This window comes from Vanellus vanellus (assembly GCF_965231255.1).
Source record: "Vanellus vanellus genome assembly, chromosome: 9".
Taxonomy (NCBI): domain Eukaryota; kingdom Metazoa; phylum Chordata; class Aves; order Charadriiformes; family Charadriidae; genus Vanellus; species Vanellus vanellus.
This window is the reverse complement of record NC_138914.1, coordinates 6894357-6907026: the sequence shown is the minus strand read 5'-3', so window position 1 is coordinate 6907026 and position 12670 is coordinate 6894357. Positions and strand designations below refer to the sequence as shown.

At 42.9% G+C, this 12670-nt stretch overlaps 1 long non-coding RNA gene across 1 annotated transcript in view; it reads left to right on the top strand.

The window, feature by feature from the left end:
* Positions 1 to 12079, top strand: part of LOC309675262 — an 85161-nt gene extending 73082 nt beyond the window's left edge. The window contains exon 4 of the long non-coding RNA XR_014269477.1: positions 11872 to 12079. This is a non-coding gene — a long non-coding RNA (uncharacterized lncRNA). The remainder of the gene's footprint in view (positions 1 to 11871) is intronic.
* Positions 12080 to 12670: the final 591 nt, after the last annotated feature.

The window sequence follows — 12670 nt, the reverse complement described above, 5'->3', positions numbered from 1 at the left end:
GTGATATTAGTTCATCTCTGATGAAGTTTCCAATTAGTTCCCATCCGATTCAGACTGCTGAGACATGCATCCAGCCCTCCCCGGACAACTTGTCTTCTTACAACCAGGGGCATTGACAAGTGGAGGGAGAGTGATTTAGCCATTTGGCCAGGATTTAAAGACTTTGTTTTGCAAACAGACTGCCTGGCTTGCAGAAGTGCCAGATAAATCACGGAATCCCAGACTGGTCAGGGTCGGAAGGGCCCTCTGGAGCTCCCCCAGTCCCACCCCCCGCCAGAGCAGGGGCACCTCCAGCAGTGGCACAGGACACGTCCAGGCGGGTTTGGAATGGCTCCAGAGTGGGAGACTCCCCCCCTCTCTGGGCAGCCTCTGCCAGTGCTCTGCCGCCCCCACAGGAGAGAAGTCCCTCCTCATGTTAAGATGGAACCTCCTGTGGTCAAGTTTGTGCCCATTACCTCTTGGTCTATCACTGGGCACCACTGAAATGGGCCCTTCCCCCCCCCACGTTGACTGGGTTCACGGATCTAGCGCTGCAGGTTCCTCGGTATGGCAAAACAAGAGGTGATGACATTTTTAGGTTTGTTTCAAGCCAAGGGTGGGTACTGACACATTTGGGCCAAAAGGCCAATGCAACTTTTGCTCAGGAGAAGGAAGCAACCACAGCAATGCAACCAAAGCAGCTCTGCGGTTTGGGTGGCCTTGGAGGCCAGTTCAGCGAGCAAGGGAGAGACAGAAGCGGGGGGGGGGGGGGGGGGGGGCTTGGTGCCATGGGGGATTCCGGGTGGGAGCTTCATCTGGCCTAACTGGGTTCCTCTGGAAGTCAAAAGGAGCTTGATCATCGCTCTCACCGGGAGCAGGGTTAGTTAAACAGAAAGCCCTTTTGTACCGGTGTCACCCTCATACATATAGGTATGACATATACAATTACTTTAAATTGACAAAGAGCTGGTATAATTGAGGTATTTGAATAATAAGCCTCATTTACTTGGAAACGTTAACAGGGCTGCGACCCCGTGCAGCGTGGCACATGCTTCATGGCACGGGAGGCTTGAGTGCCTGTTTCCCCTTCGTACTGATACCTACAGTGTTATTTAAAAAAAAAAAAATGATGGGAATATCAAAAATGGCTGGGGCAGTTGTGTTTCTTTAAAAACACTGCAATAGAATTTGTTGTTAAAGTTCATTACTGTACAGCCATAAATATTTACATATTTTTTGAGCCTGTTCACTGGCCATGACAGATTCAAAAGCAGTCTGATGCTTGAAAGTGTCAGTAAATAGCAACAGTTATGTGGTTTCTATGTTTTAATAACAGTGTGTTTATTTAAATGTTCTCTCTGCAGTCAGCTACATACTTTTAAAGGATCATTCTGGAGGTTGTCTCTCCAGACAGATAGAAAAATATATTTGACCCACTTGTAATATATTGGATTTTTCTTTATAATCTTATTAAAAAGTGTGCAGTGAACACAAAACCATAATTTACCTGGTGTTGTAGTTTCATTAAACATCAAAAGGGTGCTTGATGGAGTAGAATAATCCTATTCTGCATCCTTCATTGAACATCTTTCAGAATAAGTTCATTCATTTAATTAGAAGGTTTCTCTAAGTGAAGATTGCACTGGTTTTTCTAGTCTGACCGAATTTGCATTTGTTATCCCGAGCACCCTCTATTTCACTGTACTTATGATAAGTGCGTTAGAACACATGCTGCAAAATATCTCCACAAATTGGTACTTACTTTCAAAATGGTGTTAGCACTAATTCAAAAGTGAAGGAACAGAGAAGCTCTATTACACTTTAAAGTGGAATTTTCCCTTCAAATCTGTGGATTAGTCATGGCAAACAATGAAATGTTTAACTCAACATTAAATGGGATTATTAAATATCTTTTCAAAGTGGAAAATCACATGCATTATTCTATTCCCTACACAAAAGGACAGTGAATTAGTTTCTCTCTTCATTCAGTATAAAACAATGAATAATACCATGGGCGTACTTCAGCCTCAGAGGACTCTGCTTGAATCACACACACTGAAAACTCTCTGGATCGCTTTAATACGAAGGTGACATTCTCTGTGATTAAAACATGGTATTGTTGTAATGATGGCGAGGCTTGTAAAAGTTGGGATGTTGCAAACTGGGATATGGTGAACCGGGATATTGTAGCTGAGGCAAATTTTAAGTCCCCATCTCAGTCCTAAATGCAGACAAACAGTTTTGGAAAGAGGCTTTGTGGCTCAGCAGCCGTAACACACGGTTGGAAGAGTAAAGGCGTTTCATTTCCATTTTTCTCTGGGTCTGGCTTTTGGGAGTGTGACCTTTCTCACATCTAGATCGATGCGTCTGTAACCATTAATCCAAGGAAAAGCAGGACCTGTTTGTAATGCTAGAGATTAGGATATAACGCATGGTCAAGTCTCTCCCTGCCGAAGAACGGATAGGTGGCTAACGAGGCACTTCTCTTCTTAATCGATGCCATTGGCTTCCCTGGGAAAGGGATGTACTCGGGCTGTCGAGGTGCAGAGATGGATAGCTCTTCTGCACCCAAAACAGCAAGAAGGGAAAGGAGCTGGAATACCTTGCCCAAAAAGTAATGCATCACCCTAAAGCAAATTTTTCCTTCCATGACATCTGACACCTTCTCGTGGCTGTATCAGTTTAGGTGTAGCCTTATTTCATGCACAGGATCAAATAAATTGCAGGTATTTTCTAGAATTAGTTATCTTTTGTGCCAGGTGCTCTAGGTAATCCTGCTTTAGCAGGGGAGTTGGACTAGATGATCTCTAGAGGTCCCTTCCAACTCTGATAATTCTGTGATTCTGTGATCTTTTCTCATGTAAGTAATAGTCATAATAAACGTGAATAGGTAGCAAAACCACCGAATTTGTGGTGCTCGGGATTCTTACCCCCAGGTAAGCATGAAAAGCTTTCAGCCAACTGTGCAAAACTCATTTAAAGGAAAAAAATATCAGACGGCAATTATGCCAGCCTAACAGAAATTGTCTTTCTGTGGGCACCTGAAAGGATCTTTGGAAGTAGGGCTGTTAGCTAATGAGGTCATTTGAATAGTCGGTGTAAGTGGCTGGCAATCCCAGGGGGCAGAGGCAGCACCAGCCTTTCACCTTTGGCCCATCGCACATTGAGCAATGACAGGGTTGCCTGAAACGTGTTCTTTGGAGACTGCTTTAGAGAAAACGAAGTGAAGGGCACTTACTAGATTTTCATACTATATCTCATTTGCTCGCGGATTCCTCGCAGGAAAACCTTTCTTTTGCCCACGGCCGGAGTCGTTGCAGTCCGCACAGGACAATACTTTCTTTGATTGCAAAAACTCTGTTTCCTTGGCTCCAGAATGGCTTCAAAACTCAGGTCTTTTTGTACTGAACTATTCCCGGGTAGGCAAGTATGAAGAAGTCTGCTGTGGTGCACCAAGTCTGTTGTGAGTGGGCTAAAAGATTTAGTATGAGTTGAAGCAGCAGCGTGCTTAGAACTAATTAGGGACTTTGCTGGTGGTTTATTTGGGGCCATAGGGGTGAATAGTAAAAGATAACAGACGCCCAGTTGTGCTCAGGTGCTTGCTTCTTTTGTACTGTAATTACTGCTTTGGAGGCAGGTTAGTATTTAAAATAATCCGATACTTTTGTTACACAAATCCATATTAACCCAACAGAATGACTATGTAACTTGAGGGGATAATTTACCTATTGGTGAGACATAGGACAGTGGCTGAGTCACATCAGGTTTTGAGGAGCTTTTAACAGTCAGTGCAATAAAACTGTATTTATCCCTAACCAGATTTTTCTGCCTACCAGAACATACGGGGAAGTCGCAGAACTGCTTCTACAGAAAGAAACTAGATGGAGAGAAATAATTGAGTCTGTATACAAAACATTTTGAACACAGGAGATACATTTCAAAAATGTATCTTTTAATGGGATGAAATAAAGTTTAATCGATTGGGTTTGTTCTGAATATTTCAGGGCAGGAAATAAATCTTTATTTCCTTTAGCTGTTGCTTCCAGTCATCTCTTGTCCTGCCACTCTTCAATGGCTTGGATATTCTGTCATTCTGTGATCTCCATTTCGTTTTTGTTAGAAGAGCTCTCTCACTTCACTTTGTGCCATCCCTGCGTAAGGCTGGGGCAAATAAAACAAGAGCAGGTGCAAAGCCATGCCAAAAACTCAGTCCTTGAGCTAAGAACAAGTTTTGGACTGAGTCAGCGTTTTCCGTGGTTCGGCAAGCTGGTGTTTTTTTGGGGCAGCTGCCATCATGTGCTTCAGCAGCTAAGCATTCACTTTTAAGATAGTGTGGGTGTAAACCTGTCTCCACCAAGTCCATGGCAGAATTCCCATCAACTTCAAGGAGACAAGGGTGTCTTCTCAAGTCTCCGAGTGTGATATTTCTTGTGTGGCACGCTATGCCAATGCGTTGCTTTTCCCATGTTTCCTGTGGATTATTTGATACGACAACTATTGACCTATATTAAACCTTATTTTTCTTTTTTTTTTTCTTTAATTTCCCTTTCATGGTGCTTCCATCCAGCCCTTTACTAAAAAAAATAAAACATTTACCATGAAGACAAAGTAAGTCTGCAGTCCCTTTGGATTTGAAGTAAATCTTCAACATATGAATTGAAGGGCAGGTGCTTCAAGCTGTAGCTAAAACATGCCAAAATGAAATACGCTTTCAGCGAAATGAGAAATGGCAGAATTCCTCGCAATGGCATGTTAACTCTGAAGCATAGTGGTAGTTCAAAGGGTGTTAACACTCTCGGTATCCCTATTATTTTTTCACTGCTCTGCAGTTAAAAATGAGACAGGCAGCACACATTTCTGTGAGTGGTCATGAATGAAGAGCGAATGGCTAATGTACCTGCCGAAGTACGGATAGAAACAACTTTTATTTGAAAGTTTTTCTATATGTTTTTTCCTGTATTTGTATCAGCTCTATTTCTTAACCAAATCTGCTTTGTTCTCACAACTTGGTTTTGTTTGTCCATGCATGCTTGAGGTAAGCTGCCGATGACACATGAAGAGCGAATGTATAAGCTGATTTAATTAACGATTACTTGTATTCTTTTTCTGCACTCAGTGCTTTATTTGCCCTGTTCATCATCCACTTGATAAAAAGTACCTAAATATTTGTCATATGTAACGTATCAAATCACGGCTGAGTAGACACTGAGCTAAGACAGTCAGCATCGTAGCCTTGTCTTGTGGTGTGGGATTTCCACCTCTATCGGCTGAGGACCGGATTAAGTTGGGCTGTCTGAGGGACTAAGCCCGATGTAGCTGTGTTGAACCTGACCCAGTTACCTTCGTACGGCTACTGAGAGAAACAAATCTAACTTTGTTTTAAACGGATTAGTCAAACTTCACTAAATGCTTGTGTCGACATACGCATTTGGAATTAAAGCGGCCTTAATTCAGTCTCATTCACTTAGAAAATTGATTAACTGTATGGACAGAGCATTGCAAGCAATAATATTACCACGGCTTAATGAGTTACCATTCATCAGCTGACCGTCAATAACTTCTTGTCTATAAGCTCCCGTTCCGCCACAGGTGCAGGGTTTGCCTTGTAATTGCGGGGGGCCGTCAGCCCGCACACGGCCAGGGCAGGCAGCTAAGCTGACGGGCAGTAATCTTTTCACCTCGATTGCCTTGAAATCATACCCCATCCTCCTGAAGCTTAGACAAACCCTACGTTTGTTGAGTGCTTAGGATGGACCCCTGTGCAAACAGCTCTTATTCACGTTGAGGACTACCACCCTGAACACTACGTTTCAGGCAAACAGCATCCCTTACAAGAGAAGGAAAAAACCCAATGTATGGGTGAAGGCTACACAGGCAATGTGGCAGGATGGGGGTGCAGGGAAGAGAGCCTATTGGCATGTCATTTCTTAGCAGTACTACTCCACCGAAAGCCAGCGTGCTCTCATGCCATTTTTGGACAGTATACACTGTCCCGAGGTAGTCGGTATAGACGTACACCCATATAGGTACCAATCTAGCTTTGCCAACAAGGTACTTACTGTAGGCTAATTTACCCGACTGAGCATCCCAGTGAATCACAGAATTGTAGAATCGTCTAGATTGGAAGGGACCTTTAAGATAATCGAGTCCAACCATCAACCTAACACTGCCCAAACCACCACTAAAGCATGTCCCTCAGCACCATGTCTACCCACCTTTTAAATACCTCCAGGGATGGTGATTCCACCACTTCCTTGCCCAGCCCGTTACAATGCTTGATAACCCTTTTGGTGAAGAAATTTTTCCTAATATCTAATCTAAACCTCCCCCGTCGCAACCCCAGGCCATTTTGTCTTGTCCTATCACCTGTTCCTTGGGAGAAGAGACTGACCCCCACCTCTCTACCCCCTCCTTTCAGGGAGCTGTAGAGAGCAATAAGGTCTCCCCTCAGCCTCCTTTTCTCCAGGCTGAACACCCCCAGTTCCCTCAGCCGCTCCTCATCAGACCTGTGCTCCAGACCCCTCACCAGCTCCGCTGCCCTTCTCTGGACACGCTCCAGCCCCTCAATGCCTTTCTGGTAGTGAGGGGCCCAAAACTGAACACAGTACTCGAGGAGGGGCCTCACCAGTGCCAAGTACAGTGAGACAAACACTTCTCTAGCCCTGCTGGACATACTGTTCCTGACACAGGCCAGGATGCTGTTGGCCTTCTTGGCCACCTGGGCACACTGCTGGCTCCTGTTCAGCCAGCTGCCGACCAGCACCCTCAGGTCCTTTTCTGCCAGGCAGCTTTCCAGCCACTCTGCCCCAGGCCTGTAGCACTGCATGGGGTTGTTGTGACCCAAGTGCAGGACCCGGGACTTGGCCTTGTTGAAGCTCATACTATTGACCTCAGTCCATCGATCCAGCCTGTGCAGATCCCTCTGTAGAGCCATCCTACCCTCAAGCAGATCAACACTCGTGCCCAACTCTTGTCATCTGCAAACTTACTGAGGGTGCACTCAATCCCCCAATCCAGGTCATCGATACAGATATTAAAGAGAACTGGCCCCAAACCTGAGCCCTGGGGAACACCGCTTGTGACCAGCTGCCAACCGGATTTAACTCCATTCGCCACAACCACAGGAGCTGGGGCTGCGCTCGGTGTTGCAGTCAGGTCTGCTGCCCTGGATGGAGGGGAGCTGCCGTCGAGCCCACCCGGCAATCCCTCATTTCCATGAGCGCAGAGCAGACGTGCCTTAAGCAGTGCTAAATTCAATGCAAGCAACCAAGGTAGATACAATTGCGATTTCATTTTTTTCCATAATTATTTCCAACAAGCATTCCCATAATTTAAAAACTCTACAAAGTTGACTATACAATGGAACAACTGTTCTTAAATTATACAGTTTAAATTAATTATGAGCCCCATTGAAGGAAGTAAGATGAACAAGTGAAAAGCAAGCGCTCTGCACGGCTTATTCAAATTATTTTCAAATAAGTTTGGAAAATTGGGCCCACTGTGTCTATTACCCACTTTATAACAGTCATAACTAGATTGTTTTGTTTGTTGCACTGCTGGATACTCTCATGGATATTAAAACCTTGCCAGTTGTTTTATTTATTGGTAATTTTGTTGAATGCCACGGTAAAATAAAATAAATTGGACTTTGCTTACAGTGCCAAAGTAAGTTTTCCTGAATGAGTGTTTTCAGCAGGCCGTGCAGTTAAGTAAACCCATGGTCCATATACCACAGAGAGATTTAAGACTGCTATTGGTTATTTGGTCCCTGCATTATCTTCAGATTTAAATCAAGTAAAGCACAACTGGGTTTCAAATTTTGAAGCAGCTTTTCCCTACTTTCTATTGTACTCATACAGAGATAGACTGCTTCTATAGGGTTTTCTCCTCCTCACGGTTATCCAAACTCACTCAAATACCCACCTATTCTTGGCAGAGGGTCTCCGATACAAGTCTGAGTGAGCTCTTTGGGAGGGGGGGGGGGGGGGGGGGGTGGCACTACGTGTTTGAACTGCGGGAGACTGCACAATTAAAAGATGCTCAATCGGTCTCTGCAGGGATCGACCTCTCTTTTCACTTCACGTGGTGATGTCCAGTTTCAGATATCTTGATGGGATCTGATTTTCAGAGATTGCTAATATCTAACGTACGTGAACAGGTCCCTCTGAAGTGACTGAACTAAAACGGCGTATTTGAGCACAGGCACTCTTTTGGTCGCTCTTTCTCAGGCTTTCTGGAAACATCAGAAATAAACCAATTCAGGAAATGTATATTCTGATGAAAAACGAGTATTCGTTGATCAGCAAGAAGCAGGCACAGCAAATCACATTCACACATGCAAAAGGCACTCGGTACAGGGACAGACCTGAACGCCACGAATGATATGGTTCAGGGTAGCTGCCGTGCCAGAGCCTTCCGAGACGCGAACGGCGCAGGAGGGAAGTGGGGGACTGTAAGCAGAGAAGCAACACCGGAGGTTGTGGGAGAAGCAAGGACACCGGTGCTTTGGTTCAATAAAAACGACAGAATTAGTTGCTGCTTATGAAAACCACCATAGGCTTTTTTTTTTTTTTTTTTAAATTCACTCAGCTCTTCTTTTATCAAGTAAAAAGCCTTCTCTAGTTAGGCTGTATGAAATGTGTCATTTTAAATGAAAACATTCCAGTAAATCACCTCTTCCCCACCCTTCTCTCTTCCCCAGAACTCGCCGAACATCAAAACACAACCAAAAGGGGAAAAATTAATCTAAAAAAAAGAAGTCTGCTAATCTGTTCATTTATATGTTGCTTTAAAATAGCCATTGTGGGGTCTTTGGGGGTCTTTGCCATTATCTGTGGCAGGCATATAATTGTGGAAAATTTTAAAGGTCCCATCTGGCTCCCCAATACATTTGTTCTAATTGTGAAAAAGCAGGGATATTCTCGCCTCTCATTAGTATAAGCTTACTCGCCTTAGTTTCTTTCTCATAACAACATAGGTCAAAGAGGAGACACCTTAATGAGAGTCTTGGTAACATAAACAGGAAATAGTGTTCGTTTTCTTATCTTCATTTGCAACTCAAAACTTCATGCCCAAAATGAAAACACTAATTTTCTTTAATTCATTTTTTTGCTTTGTCTTTCTCTTGGGCCTTTATCTATTAAGCAGGGCAATTATAGGATGTATTTTCATCATAAGTATTAATATTCCCATTTATGAATTAATTTACCAGCACAGGAGCAAGGAACTAAAGGACAATATAATTTTAATTCCTTGGTTTTATCTCTGGAAACAGTTGTTTTCACTTCTTCAACCCACAAATTAAATGGAAAGGAAGAATTACATAGAGCCAAAGCTATTTAAAGTTGAGATGATCAAAAAGAAAAGAGCAGGGCACTTCAGCTTTCTGTCAACACCTATTTTATATGCATCGCCTTCATATAGTCACACGGAGGCCAAAGATAACAATTAGCCGTATTTTCCCTGTATGCCGGGAAAGCAGAAACGGCGACACTGTTCCAAGCTTCTCGTCTTATTCCGTACGCCCAGAAAAGCACACGCATTTAGGAGGTGCTCGCTCACTGTGCTATACAATTGCTAAGCCATGAATACAGGAGAAGGAGAAATAAAATCAAATAATCCCTCTTCTATTTTACGTAAGATGCAATCCAGCATGCATTTCTTCGCCAGTGAAAACTGGCAGTGGAAAGGGAGCGAGCCGCTGTACCAGCTGGGCACTGGGGAAGCAGCGCCTTCCCCTCGAGGCTGGAAGGCTTGGCCAAGGCGAGCAGGGTTGGGTCGCGTTGCTCCTCACCCCGCCTGGCGTGGCTTTTGCAGCTTGGCTGCCCCTTCTTAACTGAAGTTGAAATGAAGTGCTGCCCTACCTTGCTTTCATCCCCACGCTAATTCCCAGTCCGTGTGTAGCACTGGTTTTACTTGCGCGTTCGCCTAAGCAGCAGCTTGAGCGAGGGAAGGTCACACGCCGCTTGGGCAATCCTCTTCAGCTCAGGTGCTCTTTCCACAGGAGGGCTGCTCTCCCTCAAACTGTTACGGTTTGAGGAACCCACAACAATTTGTTGTCATTTAGACAATCATTCTCTCACCCCATGACCCCTCCCCACCTGGGAAGGGGAATCGGGGAAAAAACAAGGAAACCCGGGGGTTGAAATATAAACAGACTTAATAGAATAAGACCAGATAATTAGTTTGTAGAATACCAAGTACTTAACTATGTAAAACTGTCTTTTGCTCATTATATACGTTTGCTTTGGAATAGTTCCAAAATGGCATAGGTCTATGGGCACTACATTTCTTTCAGTTTGTCACGATCAAACTAATTCGTGTATTTCCTGCATATCTCATCATGTGCGCTCTGAAAAGTCGAACCTGAAGGTGGCCTGTGGTTTGATACAGAAGAATGCAAAATTTTGCATGAAAAGAATTCGTTTTTCTTCCTTTGTGATGAAAAAGTTGTCTTTGAATGCTTGCATTTGATACTTAAAATAAATGTCTTCCCAATCAAATTGCAGTTTAATTGAGTTGAAATTAAATGCTAAATACAACAGCTATAGATTTCTAACATGCTGCTTCAAATCACTGCCCTTTAGCATAAAAGTAGGTTACTATCACTTTTGGGAATGGGATCATCCCATGAAATCAAGTAGCAAAACCTTACCAAAGTCACTTTTTCTCTGGCATTTAATTGAAGAGCTAAGTACACAATCACTACATGCATTTTCATAAAGCTACTCGAGGGATGATATGTGAAAATAATTTATGCCTGCTTTATGCAAGGTCATTAGCGCTCATACAGAACACCAATAATGACACTAAACCATCTCATATACTTATCATGTTTGCATAATATAGTATTTTTGGTGAAAAAAAGAATTTAATGGCAAAGGCTGTGTCTTGTGAAATAGAGTATTTAAAGGTTGCTGATGTTTTGATACAATTATTTTTTTGTGGGATGTTTCGTTTGTGTGTGAATTGCATTAAAATAGGCTCATAAGTGAAATTTCTGTAGAATTCTAAGCAAATTTTAGCTTTAGAAAAAAACAGCTGGAGCCGTTAAGTGAAACAGCTGTGTACTGTAAGAGTTAGTTTTGCTCCATGAGGATGACTTTTGTGTTTGTGTGTGTGTGTTCTTCGCTTTTAGACTGCTACATTCTTTATGGATGATTAGAGCATGCAGCTGAAACACAGACTGTATCATGCATACCTTTACAAACACAGAATAAGAGCCAGACTTCGCCCAGAAAGATTACAGTCTGGGCAGATAAATAGGATGGAATCTTAAAATGAAGGCAGAATAATCTCATCCTAAAACATGATGAAGTAGTAGAACTGATACAGGACTTGCTACAAAAGCATTAATTTGGTCAAATAGAAAAGGTTAATGTATTTAGTTCAATTTAATAATCCCAGGAGCTTTAAATTCTCTTTTTGCACGTAACCATCGCTGCCCCAAGCAATTCAGCAGTATCCTTCCACCGAAGCCAAGCTGCAAAAGCAAAACGTTCCTTGCTTGAGCCGCCTAACCTGAGCACTTCAGTCTGTTAGGTAGGCTCGTTCCATCCCTACCCCTACTGATAGCATTGGGTACCTCGAAAAAAGTAGTTGAATTGGTTTATTTTTCAACTAATGCAGCTAATACTTTCATGATAATCCAGTCTTTAGAGTACTTGGTAAGAACCTACCTGCAGCACTCTCCTCAGATCTACGCTATCCACAAACTAGGGTACTGTCATATCATTTTGCTTCGGAAAAGGGAATTAAAATGCATTTTCTATCTGTCCTGCTGAACTTGTGACTCTCACAGGGTCAGATTCTTCCTAATTTGGGTCCTCTTGGATTTCTGTCAATGTTACACTCATCATCATTTCTTTTTTTTATTTTTTCTTAACACAAAAGGGAGCGTGATGCCATGCATTACACTGAAACTCTTCATGGAGCCAGCACTGCCTCCACGTAGAGCATCTTCTCCAGTCAAACCCCACTTAGACCTCTGTGCTCACTCGGACCCGCGCGCGTGGTGGAACATCCTTCTTCCACATCCCGCTGTGTTAGCGTGTCGGAAACGCCAATTGCAGCGTGATTGTGCTGGCCATAAGCACACATAATCAGCTAGTTAGATCCATACAATGTCGGTAACAGTAAGTGTTAATATGTAAGGCTCTCTATCTTCTTATCCATTATCTCAGCCTTTTTCTTACAAGCATGCACATCCTTCACTGCCTGGCAGCTGTATCCGCTCATCCGCTCTTCCTCAAGACTATCCATATTCACTGATTAAGATAAAATTTTGTGGACAAAAGTGGCAAAGCAGGATCTCACATGCTGTTTATTGTTAAGGGGATATTTAATAGCTTTTAAATTCATTTAAGAAAATGGGAGCAGTGAGTCACATGGTAATTATTCCCAGATAGATCATTAATTACTCGATAAAGTTTCTACATAATGCTGCCTTTTGTGTTTTTGCCATAATGATGGGTTATTTGTCATTTATCTCAGTTTGCTCGTCAGTTATTCCAGTTCCCTTTCATCCCCTATCTGTGATATGTATGTAAATATTACAGATTGAGATTGATAAAGGTTTAAAAAAAAGGCTGCTACTTTATTGGATTACAGAAGAGTTTATGAGAAACTCATTTGATTATTGTGCTAGAATGGTATCATTTGCACCAATACAAGTATGGCTGGTTTGGTACCT